The sequence below is a fragment of the Cibotium barometz genome, chromosome 58 (genome assembly GCF_041138505.1).
Source record: "Cibotium barometz isolate CiBa-2024 chromosome 58, ASM4113850v1, whole genome shotgun sequence".
Lineage (NCBI taxonomy): Eukaryota > Viridiplantae > Streptophyta > Polypodiopsida > Cyatheales > Cibotiaceae > Cibotium > Cibotium barometz.
In genome coordinates, this window is record NC_141103.1 from 29,776,628 (window position 1) to 29,789,738 (window position 13,111).

General features: G+C 40.1%; 1 pseudogene; it reads left to right on the top strand.

Moving 5' to 3' along the window:
* Positions 1–666: 666 nt before the first annotated feature.
* LOC147606135 (putative germin-like protein 2-1 pseudogene) lies at positions 667–1,383 on the top strand (annotated as a pseudogene).
* Positions 1,384–13,111: the final 11,728 nt, after the last annotated feature.

Below are 13,111 nucleotides of genomic sequence, written 5' to 3' on the forward strand. Positions count from 1 at the left end.
CGGCCACTTTGTTGGCATGTTTTGAGTCTTAGTGATGCGGAATACTTATTTGTGTGGAAATTGGTAGCTCTTTATAGCTACGTTGCATTAGAGAGTGATAGGGTTTTTTCGTGAGTGTGAGAGAGAGAGAGAGAGAGAGAGAGAGAGAGATTTGCTTGAGCCTCTCACTTGTATTAGAGATGAATACAATGAGCGTGTGGATGTCCTTGTTGTTGCATTAGAGAGTGATAGGGTTTATTCTTTAGAGAGAGAGAGCAGTTAACTTAGGGTTCTCGCTAAACAAGGCATATTTGATAATTCTCCAAAAATAACAACACCCAAGAGGTTCACAAAGAATCAAGACAGTGGAATCATTGGAAGATTCCTCGCATGTTTTTTACTATAATTAATCAATATGCAAGGCGAGAGAAGCATTTGGGGCCAAGATTAAAACGTGGATTTTAACATTTAAAAATTGTGGACAAGTCAACCTCGCAGAGGCCGGCTTGCCGCCGGCAGCTGGGCCTGCACCCGCGTGCAGTAACGAGAGAGGAGGAACAGGTCGCCTACGACGCGGCGCTATATAACATCTCGTAGGATCTATGTCGAGCACTAGTGTCTGCGTTCGTTAATTCTGCATTTCCGCTATCATCAATTAATCCAAACATTTCAAAAAAAACGAACTAAATGGCGCCCGCCTTTCCTGTGCTCGTGAGCACGGCAGTTCTAGTTGTCCTACTCCTGCAGGCCGGCCCTCATCCCAGTTGGGTGAGCGCCGCGGATGAGGACCCCCTGCAGGACTTCTGCGTTGCCCTCAACTCCGCGGAGCAGCAACAGCAGCTGGGCATGCTCACCTTCAACGGGCTGGCCTGCAAGCCCGCCGCCAACGTGAAGTCCTCCGACTTCGCCTCGCCGCAGCTACGCCAGGCGGCTAACTTCACAGGTGAGCTGGGTGTGGCCGTCAACCTTGCCAGCGCGGCCTCCTTCGGGGCGCTGAACACCCAGGGCCTCTCTGTCGCGCGCATCGACTATAAGCCCAAGGGCCTCAACCCCCCGCATGTACACCCGCGTGCCACCGAGGTGCTTTACCTGGCCGAGGGCACGTTGCTTGTGGGCTTCGTCTCCACTGCGCCAAACAACACCCTCTTCTACCAGACCATCTATGCCGGTGACCTCTTCGTCTTCCCTCGTGGCCTCGTACACTTCCAGCTCAACCCGCACAAGTCCAAGACCGCCTTGGCCATCTCTTCCCTCAATAGCCAGAACCCGGGCGTCTCTCAGCTGGCTGCTGCCCTCTTTTCTTCCAAGACGCCCCTCCCTGACGAAGTTCTCGAGGCCACCCTTGGCATCGACGACGACGATGTGCACCGCCTCATCGCCAGCGTTCAGAAGACCCTCACTTAGACGCTCCAGCTCCCGCTTGTAGTTTGATATTGAATAACACAATTAATTCTTACATTTTCTATAAAGGAACAATATTTTAACGTCCTTGCAGTGCTGTTGTGCCCTCAGACGCCGCGCGTCTTCCAAGGTATCTCCAAGTAGTATATGTATATCACCTCCTCTAATTGCTTGTATGACGTTACATCGGGTGTGTTTGCATCACACCATTCTCGGTCTGCACCGATCTCAAAAAGATATCTCCCATGTTTAGGAACTGACTATGCTTTTCTAAAGGGAGTGGGACTAAGAATCTTGCATCTTGCAAGAAGAAACAAAATAACAGTAACATCTATCGAATGACACATATAATATGAAATGGTCTAACAACACAACACAGAAAAAAATCCAAAAGAATGAAAATCCTACTGAATATATGGTAGAGTTGCAATGCCCAGCAACAACTGACCTCAACTAATACTAAACCTAAAAATCCAATCTGGTTTTAATTTTGATTCCAATTTCCATTTCATTTTGCAAGAATCATCATTAAAGCAAGCTCTACCTTACAATAGATATCCGAATTGCCCTTCTTTTCGAGCTCTGCTAATTCCACATTCTTATGCTTGCATTGTGTTGGGTTTGATTCTCTACAATCCATATGTCTTTGTGCCCGTAAGACTGATTGATTGTTTGAACGTCCTCATCTTACAAGATTTTTAGTGCTAAATCTTCTTTGACCATTGGCATAGCTTCACACAATCGAATATCGCACTGAAGCTAAATGAAGCACCTAGACTAAACACTCTTCGATTGCCAGAATTCAGTTTCTTTAATTTTGGCTCCTTTTTTTTGACTTGGATGCGTTCGGTCAAGTCTTCATCATTGACTACTTTTTGATGCTACAAATTTTCTCTTCCTTTATATGTTCCTCACACTCGTAATCATTTCTTAGGCCTGATTTACTCTCCAAGGTTTTTAGATATGAATAAATTGGATTCTCAAAGTAACTTAAACCGCATTATGGCCATTTCAAGTATCAAGTGATTATGTGTATCCTTCTTGAGCAAATGGAACAAGCAGTTTTAGAACTTCTTAAAAATAATAATAGGCTACTGTGACGGTCCTGAATCTAACCATATCTTAATCGTACAACTTAATCTAAGAAAACATTAAACTCACTTAATCCTGCTATTTCTACATAGCGATACAATCAAATCAGCCTTCTCAAATAGCAAACAAGCATGCATGCCATATCCAAGGTCCTTATCACATACACAAAGAATCATGTAATCTCAAACAAACATTTACATGATATAAATCTCTATCAATCGCAGCATAGCATCTCAATCAATCATAATGTATGTGTCTATCTCAATATTCTATCATCATCACCATGCTCAACAACATGGTTAGTCATAATGACCAACATCCAGCCAATCTAGGGCTTTATTCGATGCGCGTCCACCCAACCTCCACATTGGACATCGCCGCTATCCCCGGTATGCCTCTTTCCGAATCTCCTCCTCTCTGGGTTCTACCACATGGCTCCCAGAGGGCATAAATCTTATTCTCTGTCTGACATTCCCTGTCTAAGAACCATCAGCCCGAATCTCAAAATCTCATGTCGAGTCTCATCATCATACACATGCATATCAATCATTTATACACATGTATATAAATCATTCATTTCAAACAAAGCAATGACAAGTCATGCTTATCAGATCTCTAGTCCATAATCTTCTAAGTGAATCATATTCAAATCAATCAGAATCAACCTCAAGTGTAAAAACAAGCTTTTAATTCAAACAGTCCTCAAAAGACCATATTAGGGAGTTTGGGAAAATCTCATTACTTTGGAAATTTTCTTTTCAATCTACTTTTTGGTGTATCTTTAACATAACTCTAAATTTGTCAGAGAATGTGGATTTAGAACCTACTCTTCAAGAGCTTTCCAACGATATGTTACATGAGGGGGTTTTGACAAAATCTTAAAAGGATTCACCATGCCCTCCATTTTTTGATCTTGCAAAATGGGAATTGGGATTTTCCCGAACTCCCTAATATGATCTTCTTAACTTCTCTTAGTCTTTTATTTCTTTCAAGTCATATAGGAATCTTTGTTTTTAATATAATTAATTATCATGTTCTAATCAATAAGATCATCTGTGGTTGCAATAGCTAAGTCATAACCATTCTTACATATTAGTCTATCCGGTCTATATAGAACATATGCGGTCTACAACCCAATGCGGGTGGAATCGCCAAAATCAGCTGTATGTGAAAGTCGACTCCAAAAATAGACTACATTTTACTTTTCAAATTTCGATTTGCATGTCCATCTACACACTGAAAGCACATAAAGTGTTTGACAAGTTTCTAGTCTAAGATGTAGTCATGCTTGCAAAAGTATAAGAAGTGTTTGACAAGTTTCCAGTTTAAGATGTTGTCATGCTTGTAAAAACACATGAAGTTTTTGACACGTTTCTAGTCTAAGATACAGTCATGCTATGTGCGGCATGCTTGCAAGAGCACAAGAAGTGTTTGACATGAAAAGTTTCTAGTCTAAGATCTAGTCATGCTTAGTGTGGCTTGCTTGTCAAACACATGAAGTGTTTGACAAGTTTCTATACAAAGACCTATGGCGCTTGCTTTCAAAATCATAAAAAGTGTTTGAACCTAAAATTACATAACCATACCACATGGATTCAAAATGTAGTCTGAAATGTAATTTCATGGATTGTAGGATATGCTTGTGGGGTATGCACCTAAAAACCACTATGTATAGAGCAAACATAAACAACCACAAAAACATAGAAGGGTACGACTAGTATGAGAACGTACTCTCACGGATAAGAAATCCAGGAGCTAGAAGCAAACATAACCTGTCCTTACTAGTATGGCTAATCAATGGGCTAACTTTAAGCTAGGCATGTTGGGAGCTTGCATTTGGTAGTTTTCGCAAAGCTTTTAGCTTTCTTGGAGCTAGTGGGCTCCTAACCTTTTTTTGCGATCATCTTGGCATGAAGGGTGATCTTATTTATGTTGAACTTCCCAATTTCTAAAGGACGTCGAATCCACAAGCTCAACCTAGCAAAGCTAGTGAAGATCCATCTCCATGGGGAGAAGATATTTCTTAGGATTTATATGTGGTGAATATTATTTTATCCTTCTTGCCCGAGTGATGGTGTGGGCAATATAGAAGACATCCCTTCTTCCTGTGGTGGAGGGGTCCTTGCTAGATGAATCATTATATAGCTACTTCTAGTTCAAAGTCTTTATTTTCTCTAGGCATACTTCACTAAGCATGAATAGGAAGGTTATTTTTTTTATGCCCAAGATTTTTTGAGAGAGTGTCTTGTTGAAATGTAGAGAGAAAGAGACGAGACAAGAGACACATCATGTACGCTCCCAAAGACTGATTCATATTGAGGACAAGATACATATATATAGGTGAGACCAAGTTAGGTAGAGTGAGCCATATATAGAGCTCCAACACCCCCACTCAAACAAGGGTCTCTAGCTATGGATGAAAAAACCCTTGGGGAGTACAAGGGAAAAACCCAAGCCCCTATACAAATGTGAAAATATGAACCAGAAGTAATGATGTGAAAGTGCATTGTGCATCTATGTACAAATATACAAAATGACCAAGAGGTCATAGTGAGCAATTGTGGAATGTGCAAAGTGCATGGTGTCTAGAAGATTACAACCATATATGTACAAAGCTACCATAAGAGTAAAGAGCCTAATCTAGAAAGAGTGAGCCCGAGGCAACTCCAAGCTCTGAGCGCAATAGAATGAAGTGTGACTCATTGAGACCTTTGGTAAGAATATCTGCAATCATCTGGTCACTTGGACAATGTTCAATCATGATAGTGCCTTTGCGTACTTCGTATCGAACATAATGGTAATGCACAGCAATATGTTTTGACTTGTTATGTTGGACATAGTCTTTTGCAAGACTAATAGCACTCTGATTATCACACCGCAAGGGTGTACTAGAAAGAGGAGAATGGCCGATATCTGTCAACACTTGTCGAAGCCAAATGAGTTCACGAGCTGCAAGTGATGCCGCAACATATTCAGATTCGGTTGTAGAAACTGCAACACAACGTTGTTTCTTGCTGGTCCAAGAAATAAGACAACCATTAATGAAGAAACAATTGCCACTAGTAGATCGCATAGATAAATGTGAGCTGGCCCAATCTGCATCTGTGTAACCCAAAAGAGAAAGAGATGGAATGGAGTCGGATGTGAATTGTCGTTGATAAACCAAACCATAATCTATAGTGCCTTTCAAGTATTTCAACACGCGCTTTGCTGAAGACCAATGCTTAAGAGAAGGACATGCAAGGTGTTGCCCGAGATAGTTAGCAATAAACAAAATGTCAAGACGAGTGTTCAAACCAACAACTTGAAGACATCCAACCAAATTAGCATATGGTTGATTTATACCAAGCTGGCCACCACCATCAGAAGTGTTTTTCATGGAACTCGCAAGACAAGGAGTAGTTGCTGAATGTGCAGATTCCAAACCAAACTTCTTAATAGTATCTTCAATAAACTTTGACTGTCGAAGTAATAAAATACCTTTACTGCGATCCCTTTGAATCTGAATGCCAAGACACGAGTGAAGCTCTCCAAGATCCACCATATCAAATGCCGAAGATAACAACTGCTTACTTTGGTGTAGAAATCCCAAATCATTGGAAACAAGGATTGTATCATCCACATAAAGGGCAAGGATTACAAAACTACCATTTTGGTGTTTGGTAAATAAGTTGGGATCAGAAGAGCAAGAGAGAAAACCATGGGATGTAAGAAAAAGATCAAACTTGATGTACCAGGCCCGTGAAGCTTGTTTAAGACCATATAAAGTCCTATGAAGACGAGCAACAAGATCTTCCTTCCCTGCAATAACAAATCCTTCTGGCTGCTCCATGTAAATTTCTTCATTCAAATCTCCATTCAAGAAAGCTGTGCGCACGTCCATCTGATGAATTTCTAAGTCAAATTGAATAGCAAATGCCAATAAAACCCGAATACTAGTAATGCGAACAACTGGTGAAAAGGTTTCGTGATAATCAACGCCAGCAACTTGAGAATAACCTTTGGCAACTAAACGTGCCTTGAATTTGTCAAAGGATCCATCTGCTTTAAATTTTGTCTTATATACCCACTTACACTTAATGGCAGTACGGCCAGGAGGTAGCTCAGTGAGTATCCATGTACCTTTAGAGATAAGAGAATCATACTCTGCTTCCATAGCCTCTTGCCATTGATCCTTTTGTGGAGAACATATAGCATCACTGTACGTGGCTGGATCTTCAGAAGTAGAGAAAACATTAGCCTCAAAATCTTCATCATAAACATGACAAGAACCATGCTCAAAATCAATAGGCAGATCAATAAAAATGTCAACATCATCAATGACAGCATTCGGAATCAATGGTTGTGAAGAGGAAAGTTGCTCTTTAGATGGTTGTGAAGAGGAAATTTGCTCTATAGAAGAAGATTCATCATCACACAAGAATGGAAAAGCTTGAAGCAAAGATTTAGTATCATCAGAATCATCCATGGACCATGTACCGCCCATAAGCTGTTCATTGAAAATAGCATCACGATTCACAAGCACTTTCTTGGAGGACGGGTCATAGAATTTGTAGCCTTTGGAAGTGTCAGAATACCCAATAAAAATAACTTTAAGGCCAGGAGCATCAAGCTTTGCTCGTGTTTCTTTAGGAACATGAATGTAAGCAATACATCCAAAGGTTCGAAAATGAGATACAGAAGGAATTTCACCTGTCCATGCTGTGATGGGTATCTTACCAGAAGGAGCAGTAGTAGGAAGATGATTCTGAACAAAGACTACTGTCAAGAGAGCTTCACTCCAGAAGACACGAGATAACCCAGAATGAATCAGCATACATCGTATAGCATTGATAATAGTGCGATTCTTACGTTCAGCAACACCGTTCTGTTGAGGTGAATATGGAATTGTATGTTCATGATGAATACCATGGTCCGTACAATAACTCTCAAACTCACGAGACACATATTCTCCACCATTATCGCTACGAAGTTTCTTGAGGCGACGTCCAGTTTGAAGTTCGGCAGTCTTGTGAAATTGCTTAAAAACAGATAACGCCTCAGATTTTTGTTGAAGCAAGAAAACAACTGTATACCGTGAGTAATCATCAATAAATGTAATGAAATAACGATGTTGTGTTCTCGATGGAGGCAAAGGTCCACAAATGTCGGTATGAACAAGATCCAACAAATCATGAGGATGAACTGAATTCGAGAGAGGAAAGGGTTTACGATTGTGTTTGCCAAGAGCACAAAACTCACAGATTCCTATATGAGGATGAGCTTTAAGATCCATTCCGCGTACAAGACCTTGACGATGAAGATTAAGAAGCTTTGAGAAATCAGCATGAACAAAGCGATGATGCCATATCTTGCAATCATGATCCCCTGGAGCAGTGACAACATTTGCTACAGCATCATTAAGAGAGAGCTCAAACAAATTGCCATTACGAGAAGCAGTTGCAATAATCTGTCCATCTTTCTCAATGCGGCATTTGGTGTGGTCGAATCCAACAAACAAACCAAGATCAACAAGTCTTGCAACTGAAAGAAGATTACGTTGAAGTTCTGGGACATGTAAAACCCCTCGTAAAACTCGAGTTGAAGAAGATAAGGTGCCAAGATATAAATCTCCAATGCCCTTGACTTGGCAAGTTGTATCATCAGCAAGATAAACAACACGCTTAACAGGTAAAGAATGATAGTTATGTAGCCACTTAGATTCATATGTCATATGTCCTGTAGCACCAGAATCAATAATGAAAAGTGAACCATCACGTACATGAAGTATTCTGTCTGGGGGAACTGAACATAAAACACAACTTGTTTCAAGCATAACATTATCATGATGCTCGGCTGCATATGCTCGATTTCGATCTACATCAAATCGACGCTTAAAGCACATGGAAGAGGGATGATCAGATTTTCCACAATAATCACAAGAAGAAGAATCTCTAGATAAACGTGGTTGTTTTGTGGTAATGTTGTGTTCTTCATCATATTGACGTGCCCAACAGTCATCTTCAGTATGACCATTCCTATTGCAGTAAGAACAGTGCTTGTTAGAAAATTTGAGACGAGAGAAACTACCACCACGACGACCACCTCTACGGTTGCCTCGTTGAAAAGAACGCCTTCGCACATTAAAGGCCCGTTCCAACTGTTGTGACTCAGGCTCCTCTTGTTGTGAAAACATAACTGCATCATGACCAACACTACGTCGTTGTTGACGTTGAGAATACTCAATCAAAGATATGCAAGTTTGGTCAAAACAAGACCGTCCTTGTTAGAAAGAATGGTAACAATGTTGTCATAAGACGGATCCTTTATTGTATCAAGAAGAATTGTAATAAGTTGCTTTCGTGGAACAGGATCACCCGCAGCAGCAAGTTGATTAATAATAGATTTGAAAGAATCAATATGTCTCGTCATAGTAGTACCAACTTCATACTGTAACTTTGAAAGCAAACCTCTCAAATAAAGTGTTTCTGTAACAGACTTTTTCTGAAAATTTGCTATAAGATACTCCCATACGTCATGGGAAGTAGGAAAGTCATACACATCAAGCATGAGAGAATCACTAAGAGCAGAAAGAATATACCGACGAGCTGCTTTATCACGCCTCTGCCAATCCATATAAGCAAGACGCCATGCATCAAAAACAGGGCCTTCCATGATAAGAACGTTGTCAGAATTCGGAATAATAGGCTGAGACGGACATAGAGAATTGCCAATAACAACATCTGAGAGCTCATCGCCTTCAAGAATTAACAGCATCTTTGCTTTCCAACCGGGAAACCCTTGGCCTTGAAAAGAAGGAATAGAACGTTGGCCAGAAGGAAAACCATTGACGAGAACAGTCATAGCCATATCTATCTGTGAGAAGACGTATAAGATAAAATCACAAAATTTGCACACCATAGACAAGGACGACCGCAAGAGGTAAGAGACGTCAATAAGAAAAGAGTCCGCAAAATAGCGAGACGTGGGACGCAAGATTCATTGGTAGACGCTGGATGAAAAAGCTAGATTGGTCGCTTTGCTAAAAAAAAGCAAAATCCGAGACGTGGGACGCAAGATTCATTGGTAGACGCTTGACGGAAAAGCTAGATTTGGCGGTTTGCTAAAAAACGCTTGACGAAGACGAAACCTGTGTGCTCACAAAGACACTTGATGAAGACGAAACCTGTGTGCTCACACAAAGAACCTGTTTTGCTGTTTTACAGATGCAGTTTGCCTGAACTGTCATAACTTTTGACTCACAACTCCGTTTGACAAACTTTTTTGATAGGATTCACCAGCACAATACAATCTACGGACGCAATTAAGAAACAACTCTAATTACAACAAGTTAAGCTATAAAATCATGTAGACAACACACAATCAAAAAACAATCTTGTAAGACATGAAATTATAATCATGAATTTAACAAGAAGACATAGATGCTTCCCTCATAGATGCTCTGATACCATGTTGAAATGTAGAGAGAAAGAGACGAGACAAGAGACACATCATGTACGCTCCCAAAGACTGATTCATATTGAGGACAAGATACATATATATAGGTGAGACCAAGTTAGGTAGAGTGAGCCATATATAGAGCTCCAACATGTCTATCATTTCCAAGACATGAACCCAATCATACCAGTTGCTTGCCTCTACAAGAGGCAAAGTGGTTCAGAGAGTCGTGTCAAACTCATTGGCAAGAATTCTTGGACCCATGGGATGACTCTTCTCTATTTTTAAACAGTTATTTTTCGAGGATTGGTTACCCTTGCATATCTAAATGTGATTGGTTTCCCAATCGTGAGAACTAACCTTGCATAAAGCCTTTGAAGGATCATGGTGTACGACCCTCTTATCTAGAAATACATCGTCATCACAAATGTGTGGAAATAGGGAAACTTAGCCTCAACGTCTTGATCTTTGCATCTTCTTAGCCTCAAGGTCTTGATCTTTGCATCTTCTAGGCTACCCAATGGTTTGAATTTGTTTCCATTAGATAAGATTAACAATGAGGCTTATGTGCAGGAATAGTGGTGGGGACTTCCCCACTAGGCCTCCAAAACGTCCTTGTTAAGTATGTTGGCACCAACATCACCATTTAACGTCACAAAGAGACCATTTCTCCTTTATAAACCATAGGTAACATGACATTTATTTCATCATTTTCAAAGTAGTTTTCGAGCTTCTTTATGGGTATTTAGGACATGTGTCCTTTGATTTTGGGTATAGAATGAGAGTGCACATCTCATCCTCCTCCTTACGTTCCTCTATTTAGATATTTTTTCCTTAGGTTTAGATAAGTCTCTCCAAAGGTGATACCTTCCTTACAAAAAGAGAACTTATCAAGACTCAGAATTCCAAGGACAAGAAGCTTGTGAGTCTTGCTATGACCCAAGTATGATATTCACACTCACTCAAACCTGCCATGTCCATTGATATGTTCCTCTAGAGGGGATGAAATAAACTCGTTGCTAACCACCTTGGAGAAAGTTTATATGGTGACTGTAAAGACACCTGAAAGGATAAATTTTACCTCCCAATCCTCCTTCAGTGCATCTAACAATGTGGGGTATGATTGATTTGATTTTAGAGATAGAGGATTCAAAATTGAATCTTCCTATAGCCTCTTGAGAATGGTCATAAGTTTGTTGAAAGCCTCTGGTTTTACTTCAAAACTCCCACATAGGTTCTATGAGGGAGCGTCATAGGCTCTCATTAAGTCCCCCCACATAGGTTCTATGAGGGAGTCTCATAGGCTCCCATTAAGTCCCCCCACTAAGTCCGTCCTCGTAGGTTCTATGAGGGAGTCCTCAATATAGGCTCCCACTAAGTCCTTCCTCATAGGTTCTATGAGGGAGCCTCATAGGCTCTCATTAAGTCCCCCCACTAAGTCCTTCCTCATAGGTTCTATGAGGGAGTCCTCAATATAGGCTCCCGCTAAGTCCTCACTCACTACATCAGTAGTGGTCATAAGTTTGGTCAACACCATTGCTTCGCTCTGAGGGTCCCTCACATAGGTTCTATGACCGGACCTTTGAACCAAGGTTTGGGGTAGGATCAGTGGTCCTTACTCCACCACTTGCTCAAGTTTGGGCTCTAATTTATCATGTATCTTTCTTACAATCTCTTGGTCTTCTTTTATATTCTCTTTCTTCAAGACACAATTTGGGTTCTCCATGAGTTTCTTCATAAGGATTTGTAATTAATGGGTTTCTTCTCTTTGGGAAGATTTGTTTTGCATGGGAGATCACTTATCTCCATAAAGGGATGTAAAAGCTTTGGAACTCTCATGTCAACCACTTTCAATGTTCACAATGTTTTCATCCTTGACAACTTATCATGCGTTATGTTTACATGTGCTCTTTGAGGTCTTATTCTTTTGGAGGACCTTTGGTTTTATTTTGTTAGCCTTTTTAGGGGCTACCAGCCTTTAGGGCTTGCACCTTGATCTCTTTAGTTGCTTGCTTTGAGGTTAATGCTTGAGCTTTTAGCTTATTAACAACCTTTTATATTCCCTTGGCTACTTCCATCATCTTGGATTAGAGCCTTTAGGGCTTGCACCTTGATCTCTTAAGTTGCTTGCTTTGAGGTTAATGCTTGAGCTTTTAGCTTATTAACAATCTTTTATATTCCCTTGGCTACTTCCATCATCTTGGATTAGAGCCTTGTGATTGAGTTAATGAGTAATGTATGAGTTGCAATTCCCAGCAAGTACTTTAACCTCAACTAATACTAAAACTAAAAATTGAAATCTAGTTTAAATTTTAATTCCAATTTTCATTTCATTTCGAGAAAAATCTCATTACTAAAGGCTCTACCTTATGATAGATAACCCAATGACCTTCTTCTCGATTGCCTTGAGCCTTGTCTTATTCCATATTCTTCTACTTGAGTTATATGGGGTTAGATTATCTATAGTCCATATATATTTGTGCCCTTAAGACACTGATTGATTATTTAAAGATCTTGGTCTTACAAGATTTTTAATGCTAGATCTTGTTCGATCTTTGGCACATTTCCACGTAATCAAGAACCATACTTAAGCTAAATTAAAAACATCTACTAAAGGGTCTTGGATTGCCTTAATGCACTTTCTTTGATTTTGGCTCCTGCTTTTGACTTAGATGTTTTAACTCAAATCTTCCTTGACTAATTTTGATGATATTAAATTTCTCTTCCTTTATATCATCTCTAACCTGATTATGGTGACTATGAAGACCCATGAAAGGCTGAATTGGGCCAAATTTTACCTCCTACTAAGTCCTCTCTCACTGCATCTAGCAATGTGGAACCTGACTCAATTGGTTCTAGAGGTAAAGTTTTTGAAATTGGCTCTTTTTATTGTCTATTGAGAATGGTCATACAATTGGTCAAGGTCATTGTGGTTTTCTCTAAATCTCTTGAATAAGTTCAATGATTGGCTCTAGTAGAGCTCTCGTATAAGATTTGGGATATGCTCACGCAAGGTTAGTGGTTAATACTCCACTTGCTCAAGTGTGGGCTCTAATTTAGCATGTGCCTTTGTGTTTTATAATAATGGGTTTCTTCACTTTTGGAAGGGCTAGTTTAAGTGAGACACCACAAAAAATCAAGAGCACAGCCACGTGAAAAGCTGCAAAAAATTCAAAGAGTCTATAAATGGGGAAAATTTGTA